The sequence below is a fragment of the Eptesicus fuscus genome, chromosome 16, assembly GCF_027574615.1.
Source record: "Eptesicus fuscus isolate TK198812 chromosome 16, DD_ASM_mEF_20220401, whole genome shotgun sequence".
Lineage (NCBI taxonomy): Eukaryota > Metazoa > Chordata > Mammalia > Chiroptera > Vespertilionidae > Eptesicus > Eptesicus fuscus.
In genome coordinates, this window is record NC_072488.1 from 48,734,670 (window position 1) to 48,750,385 (window position 15,716).

At 40.2% G+C, this 15,716-nt stretch overlaps 1 long non-coding RNA gene across 1 annotated transcript; it reads right to left on the reverse strand.

Annotated features, from left to right (window-relative positions):
• Positions 1-12,336: 12,336 nt before the first annotated feature.
• On the reverse strand, positions 12,337-15,443 carry LOC129151889 (uncharacterized). The gene is made up of 2 exons (XR_008558601.1): positions 15,338-15,443; positions 12,337-12,857 (listed from the first exon to the last, which is right to left on the reverse strand). It is a non-coding gene; the product is annotated as an uncharacterized LOC129151889 (long non-coding RNA).
• Positions 15,444-15,716: the final 273 nt, after the last annotated feature.

Consider the following 15,716-nt stretch of genomic DNA (forward strand, 5'->3'; position numbering starts at 1 on the left):
CCAGGAGGGGAGAGCAGATGGGGGGGATCAGGCCTGCAAGGGAGGGCAGTTGGGAGCGATCAAGCCTGCAGGAGAGGGCAATTAGGGGTGACCAGGCTGGCAGAGGAGGGAAGTTAGGGGCGACCGGGCTTGCGGGGAAGGGCAGTTGGGGGGACCAAGGCCTGCAAGGGATGGCAGTTAGGGGCAATCAGGCTGGCAGGGGAGCAGTTAAGCATCAATCAGGCTGGCAGGGGAGTGGTTAGTGGATGATCAGGCTGGCAGGCAGAAGCAGTTAGAGGCAATCAGGAAGGCAGGCAGGTGAACAATTGGGAGCCAGCAGTCCTGGATTGTGAGAGACATGTCCGACTGCCCATTTAGGCCCGATCCTATTGGGATCGGGCCTAAACAGGCAGTTGGACATCCCTCAAGGGATCCCAGATTGGAGAGGTTGCAGGCTGGACTGAGGGACACCCTCCCCGCGCACAAATTTCATGCACCGGGCCTCTAGTATAGTATAAAATCCTTATGCCAAACCTTTTAGAAAATAAATTAAAAGTCATATTTATTAATAGTAACAGTGTATAAGTTTGCCTGCAAAAAAAGTTGAACAAGTATTTTATGGAAGAAGTAATAAAACTTTATTAATAAATTGAAGACTAGATGTTCAGCTATAGAAAGGCATACTGTTATACACATCAGTTATCTTCACACAAATCTTCAGATTCAACACAATTACATGAAAAGAAATAAGAAATTATTTTTATAGGACCTAATAATATGATTTATAAATGAATATGGAAATTTAAAAGGCCAAGAATGACTGATATCCCAAACAATGACAGATGAGGACTTTTCCTGCCAAACATGATGATATATTACATCATTATTAATAAACTATAATAATCAAGGCAGTAAAAGAGATAAATAGACAATGTAAACAGGCCAAAGCACACACATGATAACTGAGAATGGTGTTATTTAAAGATCAGATCATGGTCGCAGGACAACTGCTTGTCCATAAAAGGAAGATAATTAGTTCCAGTTTCATACTTGCTTTAAATTTATAAAGCAAGACTGTAAAACTTTAATCTGAGAATATCAGAAATATTATTGGCGGCTATTATGACTAGTATAATGATGGAAAGTGATTATTCTCTACAATATACTAAAGGTAGATACTCTGACCCTAATATAAGACCTCCCATATTTGGATTTTAGTACTTGCACCTCTGCCCCCAATTTTAAAAATAGGATAAAAGAAACATAGGCCCTGATGGTTTGGCTCAGTGGATAGAGCATTAGCCTGCGGACTGAAAGGTCCCAGGTTCTATTCTGGTCAAGGGCATGAACCTTGGTTGCAGGCACATCCCCAGTAGGGGGTGTGCAGAAGGGAGCTGATCGATGTTTCTCATCGATGTTTCTAACTCCCTATCCATTTACCTTCCTCTCTGTAAAAAAAAAAAATAAAAAAATGGTGAAACTTGAAAATTACTAAAAGAAAAAAAGAGTAACATAGAGATTTCAATCTCACTTGCTTTTGAGTTTCACAATAAGAGAAACAAAGATCTTATAGATCCCCAACACCCCTTATCCCTAGTATGATTTAATTTCAAAAGTCCACCAAGTGTCTATTTTCTACACAGATAAAGATTTTCTGAAAAAGGAATATATAACCAAGCATTCTAATCCTGTTCAACAAAGCTTTCTGAACAGTTTCTAAGAGTAGGGGCTACATACACCAGGTTTGTTGTATTTCAAAGCTGAGGGATAACAGAGAGAAACACAATAGGACCTCATCACTGATCTGGAGTTCATTGAATTTGGTCTTTTCTCCTGATCTGCAGGATTATATTCACTTTTCAGACTTTTCAAATAGCTATGTCCTGCATTCTGTCCAGGTTTATAATTGTATTTAGTGGAAGAGATAAGATGGAATTTGATTGCTCTATCTTACCTAGAATAAGAAGGGTGCTTTTTTTAAAAATATTTGTTATAGATTTAATAATTGGAACTTTGCTTCTGGAGCATAGAAAAACAATTGTTTGTTTGTTTTTTTTTCTTTATTGAACATATATCAGGAAACTTGCTAAACTGCCATATTCATACTAATATTTGTAAAACATTTATTAGAGTTTTCTTTGTATATAATCATATAATATACAACATGATAACTTAGTTTTACCCTCTTAAATCTTTATATCTCCTTTTTTTGTGTGTTGTTACACTGAATTATCAGGGATTTCAGAATAATGTTGAAACAGTGGTACCAGACATTACTGTCTTAAATCAAATTTGAAAAATAATGTAATTATTCATCATTAAGTATACAATTTACTATATTCTTTTTTAATGTGCTGAAGGTTTTTGTATTATAAATGGGTTTTGAATTTTATCAAATGATTTTTCTGCATCAGTTGAGACTATCCTTTGTGTTTTTTTCTAAATTCAATGAACATAGTAACATGATGATGTCAATAATTGTTTTCTAATGTTAAATCAACCCAGAATCCTGGAATATAAATACTTTATAATGACTTTTTAGACTTTCATACATTTTGTTTGAATTCATACAATATTTTATTTAGTAAGCAGTATTATCAATTCTGAGTTCATAAGGAGGTTGGCCTATAGTTTCTATTATTGTATAGTATTGACTAATTTTTATACTATAATTATTTTAGTATTATAAAATGAACTGGAGAGTGGTCTCTCATTCTCTATTGTTTAGGCATTTTTGTGTAAAACTGAATATTCTGTTTATTCAATGTTGTAGAGTACACAGTTATAAAACCACCTGTGTCTAGAGTTTTCTTTGTGGGAAAGACTACTAATGATTCATATTTTAATGTTCTAGTATTGTTAAGGTTTTATACATACCTAAGAGCCAATGTGTAAGGCTGTTTCTTAGATACTTCTAGAAAGTTTTTAATTATAAGAGCATAAAGTCACCTACCTTTATAATCTCTGCTGTATTTGTTACTATATTCACTTTGAGTAACTAAAAATGTTTTTGAGTGTTTTATCATTTCTTGATTAGTTCTAATGAAGTTTGACTTTTTATTTTATTCATTAAAAATAAACACCAGCCATTAGCTATTTTGATCCTCTTTATTATATATTTATCAGCTTCCTTAGTTTTTGCTATTATCTTTATTACCTCAATTGTATTTTGAAGTCAATTGCTCCTTTTTCAACAACTTAACTCTGACATTTTATTAAATTTGATCATTCAATTTTTTTTCTTCTGCATGTATTTAGAAATACTTATGTAAGATTATTATGTGCATTTTCCTTTAAGTACAATTTAAGTTATATTTCATGAATTTCAATATATATTATTTTAATTATCATTTAGTCCTAAGTATTACCTTTTCCTCACAGGGTATCTTTTTTGATCAATTGAGAAGACCATTTTAATGTTCCCCAAATACTAGTAACTAATGTCTCCTCACAGATTTTTTTTTACTATTATCCTTTAATTGTGTTGCAAGCAGACTATGGTATGCATGATACTGATTCTTTGATATTTAAGATTTGTTTTGCATCCTAGAAGCAACATTATATGTAATGTTGCATCTGTGTTTGAGAAAAATGTATGTATATTCTCTGATTCTTGTTCAGTAAGGGTTTCTAAATATATTTATTAAGCTTAATTGTGCTGTGTGTGTATGTGTGTGTGTGTGTGTGTGTGTATTTTCTCTTCCCTAATCTCAAAATTACTGAAAAAAAAGTGTGGCTGATCAGTAATTTTATAAATGTCTTACCTAATAATGGAGAAACATGTAAATTGACCGTACCTCCACTACACACACAGCCAATCAGAGTGAGTATCCAAATTAACCCAACAAAGATGGTGGTTAATTTGCATACATACCTGGGTCCTGGGAACTTCCTCAGCACCCAGGTCACTCCCAGCTGGCCATCTGGCGTGGAGGCTTTAGCCTTGGGAAGGGGCTGAGCCTGGGGCGGAGGCTTTAGGCTTGGGAAGGGGCCAAGCCAACATTTGGAGGGAAGGGGAAAAAAATCAATGGAAACATATCCTAAAAAGAAAAATAAGGAAAGAAATGTCATATACTATGTAAGACACATCTTGAAAATGCCTAAAGAAAGTTGTCATTTTTTCATGGTGAAGAGACTAGAGTCCGTGTTGATGAAAACACCTTGGTGGCTACGGTGACTGGCAGTGGCTGCTGCAGCGGGGTAATGGGGCTGGTGCCTTCCCCTGATCAGCCTGGTCACTTCCCACAAGGGGAGGCCAGGATGCGGCTTAGGTCCGCTCCCAACGGGGAGCGGGCCTAAGCCATCAGTAGGAGATCCCCTGAGTGCTCCCAGTATGTGAAAGGGGGCAGGCTGGGCTGAGGGACCCCTCCCCAGTGCACAAATTTTGTGCACCAGGTCCCTACTTTATATCCTATCTAATAAAGGAGTAATATGCAAATTGACCGTCACTCCAACACACAAGATGGCTGCCCCCAAGTGGTCAAAGATGGCTGCTCCCATGTGGACACAAGATGGCCGCCATAAGTTGGCCAGCAGGGGAGGGCAGTTGGGAGGGACCAGGCCTGCAAGGGAGGGCAGTTAGGGGCAATCTGGCTGGCAGGGGAGCTGTTAGGCATTAATCAGTCTGGCAGAGGAGTTGTTAGGGGGTGAACAGGCTGGCAGACAGAAGCAGTTAGGGGCAATCAGGAAGGCTGGCAGGTGAGCAATTGGGAGCCAGCAGTCCTGGATTGTGAGAGGGAGGTCCGACTGCCCGCTTAGGCCCGATCCAGGTAGGGGCAGTTGGACATCCCTCGAGGAGTCCCAGATTGGAGAAGGTTGGGCTGAGGGACACCCCCTCCCCCCATGCACAAATTTTGTGCACCGGGCCTCCAATATATATATAACAGCTTAAGCAACTGGAATGACTGATTGCTATGACGTGCACTGGCCACCAAAGGGCAGATGCTCAATGCAGGAGCTGCCCCCTGGTGGTTAGTGTGCTCACACAGCCAACCTCATCCAGCCAGCCAACCTCCTGTGGTCCCTCCCCCCAAGCTGGCAGGCTCCAATTGCTCAATTGGGGCCAGCCCCCTGGCTGGGATGGGGAACCGGAGGTGGGTGGCAATGGATGCAACCCCTTTCCCAGGGGGGCCAAGGGCCAGCGGCCAACCTCCCATGTCCAATTCCTCCCCCCGGCCAACAGGCTCTGACTGGCTAGCTGCCCACCTGCCATGGTGGTGGCACAGTGGCAAGGGAAGGAGGAGGGGGGAGGCGGGGAACCGTGTGGTGGCAGAGTGCTGATAATGGTGGCGTCAACGTCCAGTGTCCATTCCTTCTGCACCCAGTCCAGCAACTGTCACCTCCTCTCCTGATCCCGCCAGGGCCTTTGGCCCCAGGCTGGGACTGGGAACTGGGGGTGGGTGGCAGCAGATGCAGCCCCGTTCCCAGAGGGGGTTCGAGAGCCAGCTTCCTTCTCGGGGCTGGCAGTCAACCTCCCGTGCCCCATCCCTCCCCCCAGCCAGCAGGCCCTGATCGTTCCACTGCCCACCTGCTACCGTGGTGGTGCAGTGGCAAGGGAAGGAGTCGTGGGGGCAGGGAACCATGCGGTGCCGGGGTACCAACAATGGCGTCATCAGCATTCAGCTTCCGTTCCTTCCGTGCCTGGCCTGGCGACCTTCACCTCCTCTCCAGCCCGGCCCCGATAGACCCTGATCACTGGCCGGGCCTAGGGACCCCACCATGCACAAATTTGTGCAATAGGCCTCTAGTTTATATTAGATATTTTGAGGTTATTTTACAGATGTCTGTTTTTCCCCATTTTTGTTGATGTATGATTGACAAATTAAAATTGAATATATTGATGTTGTACAACATAATTTTTAATTGGTATGTCATGATGATTTCATGTTCATAGCCATTGCAAAATGATTTCCACAATTAAGTTAATTAACACATCCATCATGTTACATAGTTAACATCTGATGGAGGAATATCTGTTTTTGTGCTTTCTATCTGGCATTTTATATACATTATTTTTATTTCTATTCTATTGATCTTCTGTTGAGTTAATTAAATCCCCATTTTCTTTTTCTAAGGTTTACTGCTACAAATTTGAAAATTACCTCCTTTAATATTTAATCTTGTAGTGGTTAATTTAAAATTGGCCATGCATACTTAATTTTATAAAGTTCCAATTAAATTAACAGTTTATATATATCCTTCTCTCAGAAAGGAAAAGGAGATTAGAATATTTTAACTCTAATCAGCTCATTCCAAGGATATACTATATAGACCTCGGCAGGCTTTTCCTGGTTTCCTTACTTACTCTTGCCTCTCAAAGCTTCCTACCAATTAGAAATTGCTTCTGGCTACCAGTGATCTGACTACAGTGATCTAAACAAACTGGGAATTTATTTGCTCATGTTAACAAAGTGTGAAGCTAGGCAGTCCAGAGATGTGCTTGTGGTTCCACAAAGTCATTTGTGATTGTTAAAGAAAGTTGCACTGGACAATGTGAACAAACAGAAGTGGATTTATTCCCATACTATTGCCAGCCATAGAGGAAAAGCACAGGCCAAATCTGGATACTCAGCCCCACTGGAGTAGAGGGCAGGAGAGTGTATTAAGAGCTAAGGTTGGAAATCATAGGCCATCAGGGTTTACTAATTAGCTTTATCCAAAGGACAAATTACATTCTCTCCTCTCTCCCTGGCAGGAGGTAGTTTTACAAGTTGGAGCAAGGTCCCCATTGAAGTTAGGCAGAGGCCCGATGTACAAAATTTGTGCAAGAGTATGCCTTCCTTCCCCCGGTTGCCAGCACTGGCTTCCCTCTGGCACCCAGGACCCAGGCTTCACTCCAGCACCTGGGACATGGGCTTCCCTCCAGCCGCTGGCAAGCACCCAGGATCCGGGCTTCCCTCGCAACCCCAGCTTTGTCCAGAAGCGCGTCTGGAAGGATGTCCGGTCTAATTAGCATATTACACTTTTATTATTATAGATTTGCATTTCAAAGAGATGGTTCCCAGATACTTGAGAAAAACATCTCCTGGGATTTTAAAAGAGATTCAGATACATTTCAAAGGGGTTAGAGAAAATATTTATAATTACAGGTTTTCTAAATAAATGTGCTAAGAAAAAGAGCGTCAGACTTATAGCCAAGAACAAACCTGTCTAAAGATTTCTCAGTCTGAGGGGCACATTAAGACTACAGTCGTCAGGATTCAGAACTTTCTTTTTGCCAACCTATCTTTCCTTTGTTGCTTCCAATTTCCAAGTCACAAGAAGGCTGCAGGATGCCAGCCACAGCACTTGCATTCCAGGTTGAAAACTAAAGGGTGACAGGCAAAATGGCAGCCCTCACGTCTGAGTCAGCTTCTTAAAGAGAATTACTAGAAGCCCTACTCAGCAACTTCTGTCTACAATTCCTTGTTCATTTTAACCTAAAAAAAAAAAAAAAAGGCTGAAAAAGCATGTAATTTTAGCTATGAATAAAATAAGCTCTAAGTAAAACAAAAATTACATCTTAAGGAATATGGTGAAATGGGATATTTGATATCCAATACAGTGTCTGTGACAGCCCTTATGTAATTACTCACATCTTTACCTGTCCTTCCATTCATAAATGTACTTATTTCCCTGCCAAAAGGGAAATTTTGGTAATTTCTGCATCTGGTAATTTAATGTGTTGCCCTCGCCATCAAGTCTACATGCCATTCCTATAGTCTGGTCAATTACAAATTAAAGTCACTTGCTTTCCCAACCTGGGACATCAAACATAAGAATTAAAAGGTATAAGTAGCCAAAACCGGTTTGGCTCAGTGAATAGAGCGGCGGCCTGCGGACTGAAAGGTTCCAGGTTTGATTCTGGTCAATGGCATGTACCTTGGTTGCGGGCACATCCCCAGTAGCGGGTGTGCAGGAGGCAGCTGGTTGATGTTTCTCTCTCATCGATGTTTCTAGCTTTCTATCCCTCTCTCTTTCCTCTCTGTAAAAAATCAATGAAATATATATTAAAGAAAAAAGGTATAAGTAGCTGCCATAAAAACTTCCATTGGGAAAGAGAAAATAATAGAAACATACAATCATCACTGGGCCAGAACCAGGACTCTATCCTGTTTGGAAGTAAGAGTGAGAACTCTTTTTCCTGGCAAAGAAATACATTTTATGATTAAACCATCTGGAGACTCCTGGTTTTGCTTTCACTCTCCCTCCATGGCCTCTAGTTCTTCCATCTGGTAGGTACATCTGTCCATTTCCTCTCTTGGTCACAATAAAAGGAGTTTTGGGGGTAAAATAGGAGTTTTGGGGGTGAAATAGGCAGGTTTACAAAATTTTAAAAATTAAGGGATCCATGGAAAAAGCACAGGGCTATAGAGCTGCAAAGGGTACATTTCCATAGGATAAAGGAGCTGGAAACAGCAGAAGGCACATTTCCATAGAATAAGGGGACTGGGAGATGCAGAAGGGTGTACATTTACAGAATAAAGGGAAGGAAGCCCCTCATTCACAGAGAGAAGAGGAAAGCCCAGAGGTTATAGGGAAACAATGAGGGAGGAGAGGAGGAGAGCCTCACATGTCCCATGTGAGGTTCAACCTTTGGGCCCAGGACTTGCTATAGGGACCAAATCAAAGGAGAATAGTGGAATAGTGACCACTCAGAGGGGATATTGAGGCACAAAGATATGCAACCTTTATATACCGTAGGAAAAAGGGACTCAGTGAGACTCTTTCCCCCTTCCCACATGGGAGTATATGCTTGCTTCTCAATAAATTTCCACCTTTGCTATATCACCTTTTGCCTGTGGTTTCATTCTTGACTCCAATGGGCAAAGAGCCAGGGAACCATCCTGCCCAGGGGAACACCGCAAGTTCCAGTCCAGATTTCCTGTTTCAACAAGGTGGGCTTAGTGAGGTCATCCTTCCTGGAGGCCATGTAGCTTCAGCAGCCTCATTTGTATGGGTGCAGGTTTGGAGACCTGAGATCGTTTTGGTAATTTGACAGTGAGAGGCTAGTATAAGCCTGACTTAGAGGTTCTTTAGAAATATTATCTCCTTAAGACTTGGTAGGTTCTCAGTGTATTTGCTTCTGGTTAGGCACAAGGTCAAGCAATTATAGCCAAAGGTCTTGACTAAGCATGGTTTTTAAGGCTGAAAACATATCTTTACCTTATTGGCATCTATGTTCTGCTTACTCTACTAGATTGTAAATTAACAGAGGCTACTTTGAGACCATCCTATATAATAAAAAGCTATTATGCAATCGAATGAACAGTGGAACGACCGGTTGCCATGATGTGCACTGACCACCAGGGGGCAGATGCTCAATGCAGGAGCTGTCCCCTGATGTCAGTGCACTCCTACAGGGGGAGTGCCGCTCAGCCAGAAGCCGGGCCCACGGATGGTGAGCACAGTGGCAGTGGCAGTGGCAGTGGTGGGATGCTAAAGATGTCCGACTTATGGCTTAGGCCCGCTCCCCTCAGAGAGCAGGGCTAAGTCGTCAGTCAGACATCCCCCAAGAGCTCCCGGACTGCGAGAGGGAGCAGGTTGGGCTGAGGGACCCCCTACGTGAACAAATTTCATGCACCTGGCCTCTAGTTTAAAATAAAAGGTTTGTAAGAAAGTAATATTGTTACTCTAAACATTGCCACTGTACTGTAGTATTTGGTTAGGCTATGAGAAATTTCAACATTAAGTTCTTGTGGACGAAAGGAGCCACCTGCTAACCTGACAAGCTCAGGGGAGGCCTGTGTGGCAGTCTTGAAAACTCAGAAACCTAAAATAACCACAAAAGATGGTCTGAAAATTAAATATTTAACTACAAACAGGTTATAGTGGGCAGTCATTCCTAGGCTGATATTTTCCCTGACAAAGATCAACTTAGATCTTTCCTGAGCCCATTTGCCTTTTTGCCTCTAAGATAACACATCTGTGAGATGTCTGGGTAACTTGTAACTTCCCTTTTTTCTGGAGCCCCTGGGGCACAACCAAATGTGGTGGGAGCCAGGACAGATGCCTCAAATTCCTTCATTATCATGTTAATTGTTCCTGCACCCACCTAAGTGTGTGTCCATCATTTTACTTTTTATCCAATCCCAGGGGTTTCCCACCACTTTGCTTTTATCCCACCTCCTTAATCTGTCACCAATGAATTTCATGTAACGCACCTATGTCCCTCCTTTGATTGCAATGTATAAATAGAAATGTAACCCGCCATTCTTCGGAGCATTATCTCAATTCATTGAGGTTCTGCTTCCCGGCGTATGTCGACAGTTTGGCTCAAATAAACTCACTAAAATTCTTTACAGGTTTCAATGGTCTTTTCCGTTAACACTCTGAAGTATTTATATTTTTTAATTGTTCCTGTTATATTCCCAATGTCCTTGAAAAGTGTTATGGACCTCCAGGTACTTCATTTGTGAAATGAAATTACCCCAAAACCCATCCTAGTATTGCTGTATTCTGTATGCTTTGAGGAGACACACAAACAAAAGAGATTATTTATCCTAAGATACAGGACAGTTGAGAGAACAGTAATGAGAGAGAAGAACTACAAACGTTTTAATTTCTAAAAACAATATAATTTATTTTAAAAATTTCTTTTATGTGTAGTCTTCTAAGTATTGAATAAAAAGTATAAAATTCAATTTAGGTGTTTTATGTAAATATTTTTAATACAAGCCCCATACCTGGGCACTGTGCTAAGATTCTTATATGGAATATACAAGTTAATTATCATTACAAGCTGATGTCTCATGTTTGGGAAGGTGGCTTCTGGAACCTCTGGTGTGGTTCAGGCTCAAATTTAAATCATTTAATTTTGGTACAGTTCCTATGCATTTACATAAAAATACCTACAGTAAAAGATATAAAAAAGCATGAAATTATACAGTTGACACATCCTGAAATGTTTATCATCTGTGTCCATTTTTTGTTGTTATTTTCATTTTAGGCATTTATGCAGCACTTTGAGACCTCATGATTCTCTAAGGGCTTTTTATTAAAATCCATCTAATGTTAATTCTTTTATAGTGGACAATTCTGCCTTCTCCAGCTGTCACTGTAGCAACAAGATGTGTATTAACCATGACTTTCAAGCCAGAAACTTTCACATTTGTTTTTGACAGCTTATAGTGACTTTTCCACCAAAGGCAATTTCTTGTGTGAATATTATGAACAAGTCCTGGCAAAGTAAAAAGTTGGGGGACCTTTTGATGTGAGAACGTGCCTTCCCTGTATGGAATATCATTCCTTTATTTCCCAAGGCCATTGTGTAACAAATGACCCATTTTTAAAGTCCAGTTGATTTTCAAGATGATGTATTTAGTTTTCAAAAGATCTTTTGGAGGGTGAGACAGCAAAAATGTTGTAGAAAAGATAAACAGAAACTGCCATTTGTAAAGCATAACCTGTGCCAATGATTTCCTTGTCACAAAGTTTTTTGCTGAAGAAAATTAAATAAAGGCTGATAAAAGTGGGATATAGAGAAACATAGCACAATGATGCCAACATTAGAAGCACACAAAAGAAAACACAGAAATATTTGGCTACATGAAGAGTGAACAAGTGAACTGCTTGTTTGTGTGTGTGTGTGTGTGTGTATGTGTGTCTGTGTGTGTGTGAGAGAGAGAGAGAGACAGAGAGAGAGAGAGAGAGAGAGGAGAGAGAGAGAGAGAGAGAGAGAAGTGCTAATAATGAGCAGCAAAAAATAGTTGCAACAAAATATATAAACAAAATGTTTCATATTCCTTAATATCAGATAATTTATTCAGTAATTATTATGTGGCAAACATTGGGCTAAATACTTTCTATACATTATTTTATGGAGTTTTCACAATAACCCTATGAGGTAGGTGTCATGGTTCATATTCCACACCCCCAAAATCTATTCGTTGGAGTCCTAACCCCCAGCACACCAGAATGAAACCTCATTTGGAAATAGGGTCATTGCACATGTAATTCAGTAAGGTTAGTTAAATTAAGCTGACATCATACTGGAGTAGGATGGGCCCCGATCCCATATGACTTTGTCCTAGTAAAAAGAGGAAATTGAATACAGAGATAGAGAAACAGGAGGAATGCCATGTGAAGATTGGAGTTATGCTGCCAAGGAATGGCAAACATTGCTGCAAAGCCATCGGGAGCTAGGACAGAGACCTGGAAGAGGCAGGCACTCCCTCACAGCCCTCAGAGGGAATCACTTCTGCTTAAACCTTTATTCAGAACTCGCCTCCTGAACTGCCAAACAAGGTGTTTCTGTTGTTTCTATTACCCCGACTGTAGTCTACATAATGACTGTCTTAAAAAAAAAAAAAAAAAAAAAACTAACCCAGTAGTTATTATCATTACCTCCATTTTGTAAATGAGGAAACACATGCTCAGAAAGTTTGAATAATTTTTATGGTCATACAATTAGTACCTGATTAAGTGGTTATTAGAACTAGCTCTTTTATCCCATTTTAGAACAGGCAAAAGAATATTCCAGGTAGTAGGAACAGTCAGTGATAAAATGTGGGAACAAAAAAGCAAGGCATTTTGTGGAGTTGGAGGATATTTTCATATGGAGAGAGATTAAGGTCAAGGGGTTGGAGAAGTGACTGGAGAAGGAGAGGAGAGCAATGGGTCTACCTGAGATGACTCTTGGAGGCAATATTCGATTTTTGGGTTGTGCACCATTTCCTGCGTGGCTGGCAGTGATTTTTTCTTGATATTGTTTCATGTTCTGAGGAAGATCCCTAAAGTGATCACCTTGGTGCCATATTTAACAAGCTGATCTGGGTGCTGTGTCAGGCATTGTCCAGATTATTCCTTGGCCAATGACCTCTTGTTTATTCTTCATAGTCTCACTGTTCCATGGTACAGACATCAAATGCAGAGTGAGTCCAAATACTGATTTATAATTCCTAAAAAAACACACATGCATTAGCTCACCATCCTGTTGGTTAGACATCTGGCATGCTTAACTGGGTTCTCTGCTTAGGGATCACAAGTTCTAAATTAAGAGCTTGGCTGGATGGGCTTTTATAATTCCTAGTCTTTGGACTCTTAATGGAACACCCCTCCCCCTCATTTTTCTCCATTTTGATATTCCTGATATCTAAGCATAGACATTAGTCATTCAGCCTTCAGTACCTGCCTGTGTCATCCCACCATTAACTTTCTGGTTTTGCCCCCGTGGCCTTTACACAGTCAGTCTGCAAGACGTCGCATTCTATTGTTTGCCTCAGAATTGTGCAGCTTGTCTCAAACACAAATTGGTATAATTTTACATGCTTTGAAATCAGTGGCCCAAGGATATTTTCCTCTCTGAGCATCACCCTAAGTGCAGTGCAATGTTCCATTTCTGATGTAAGCATCTCTTTGTATGTTTCTCCATTTTTTCATAGATAGCAGCATGTGTTTTATATGTATATTATGTACCTAAAAGGCAACAAGAAAACCCAGAAAGCACTCTTTATATAGAAATATAAACAAATATTAGGCTGTAGCTAAAGTGTTTGTGAAAAACGTATTTAAAGTTAACCAAGAAAGTCAATAATCCTGCAAGTACAAAGATGTGGGAGATAATATCTGGTTTTAGAAATTTACTGAATTGCTGAAACATTTAAAATATTTAAGTGACTATTTCAACAAAATTTGTGGTAGTGGAATCTTTGTTCATATATATCTTAAGTTATTCAGAAGGTAGTTTATTTAAGGTAGATGTCAAGTTACTGGGAGCAATATTTATTCATTCAATTCACCAAATAAAGGCTTGTCGTAGTTTATGAGGCTCAGGGATATAGTAAGGAAAACAAATCCTACCAGCACAGATTTTATGGTTTACCAGGGAGCAGCCAACACACAAACTAATAAATAAGATTATCACTGATTGACAGATTGTGATGCGCTGAATATGAACAGGCTGATAAAAAAGCAGACAACTGGTAGATATCTCTTTAGTTGCATAGGAAGGGACATAAAGGATAAAACGAGCCTAGACATCCAAAGACTTAGAAGAAAATAATTTGTACCAGTTTTCTGTTGCTGCATAACACATTAGCACACACTTAGTGTCTTCAAAAAACACACACGCGTTAGCTCACCATTCTGTTGGTTAGGCGTCTGGCATGCTTAACTGAGTTCTCTGCTTAGGGATCACAAGTTCTAAATTAAGGGCTTAGCTGGATGGACTTTTATCTGGAGCCATTCAGGAAGAATCTGATTACAAATTCATTCAGGTTGTTGGAAGAATACAGGTCCTTCTGGCTGTAGGTTTGAGGTCCCCTGCTCTTTGCTGGAAAAGCCCTCAGCTACTCTCAGCTCCCAGAGGCCACCACCATTCCTTCTGTTGCGGCCCCCTCCACCTCAACTCATCAACAGTGCATTGAATCCTACTAATGTTTCAAATATCTTTGACTTCTTCTGCCTTCCTTTCCCATCACAGAGAAAGTTTTCTGCTTTTACAAGAACATGTGATCAGACTGAACACAGCTGGTTAATCTCTCTTTTGTAAGGTCACCTGTGCCATATTGCATAACCCAGTTCTGGGAGGGTTAGCTCATCATCCTCATTGGTTCTGTGCATTTGGAGGCTTAAAATATTCAGGGGCATTTCTAGAATCATACATACAACAACAATGACCACACCTAAAAACCTACTTTGGTTTGCTGTTATTTTTGCTTACATTTATCTTTTGCAATTCTGGAGAAAGGGACTCGCTGTAGGTTTCTGAAGCCATCAGAAAGGAAGAAATAGAGAAAATTATTAAGAGAGGAAAGAGCTTTTGATAGTGATCTCTAGGAAATTGTGGTGCAGGCCGACTCTTGCTTGTTAGAGAAGAAGAGATTTAGAGCTCCTGGGTTGAATCTTTGTACATAACGTAACAAAAGCCAACTTCAACACATTCTACTTTGGATATGTTGTTTGCTTGCCTTCTTTCTTACCTTTAGAACAGGATTATATCTATCTCATAGGACTCTGATTATGTCTATCTCAGAGGACATGGGTGAATATATATGCATAAGCCTTGCATTATGCCTGACATATACCTTGTATTCCAAATGCAAAGTCCTCTCTTTTTTCCTTCCATGAACCCAAAGCTGCTTTAACTGTAGCAAAATGGAAAGGAACCACTGTTCCTATCTCTCTTTGTAAGGCATTGAATAAAACTGCATGGGTTTGCCATTAAAATGTATTTGAAGGTACAGCTTGACAATTACAGGTATTTCATGTAGAGTAAAATAGGAAATTGAAAAAAAAAAAAAAAAACACACAGTTTGTGCATTGGTTTTCTAACCCTAGAACACAGATATTGGAAGTGAAATGGTTAAAATGCAGCCACAGAGCAGGAAACATGTTTAACTGTTTTCCACTGGAGATGTCATTGTATAAAGTTTCTCACCTGAATTCAAGCTGGAAGTGACTCTGTCCACAAGCACTGCAGGGGGGACAGCAGTCCAGTAGCCTGCCAGAGCCCCAAAACCTCAGAGCAGGGGCTCCAACCTCAATTTCTGCCTCAACATATCACAAAGAAGAAGAACATTCTAGAATGTTGTTTTTATGAGATATCAATCATACGCATCATGAAACAGACCATATGAACTGAAAACTAATGTTAATGTAAAACATGAAAGCATCTTATTCATGTGTATTTGTTGTCATCAAATGTTTTTATTTACTCCTAAAATTCTCTCACTTTGTCTCTCAATAGAAACAGTCCATGTAACCAGGAAATTATCTGGTGAGAGACAGAGGCAGGAAAAGGAAAATTTTGGAATTTA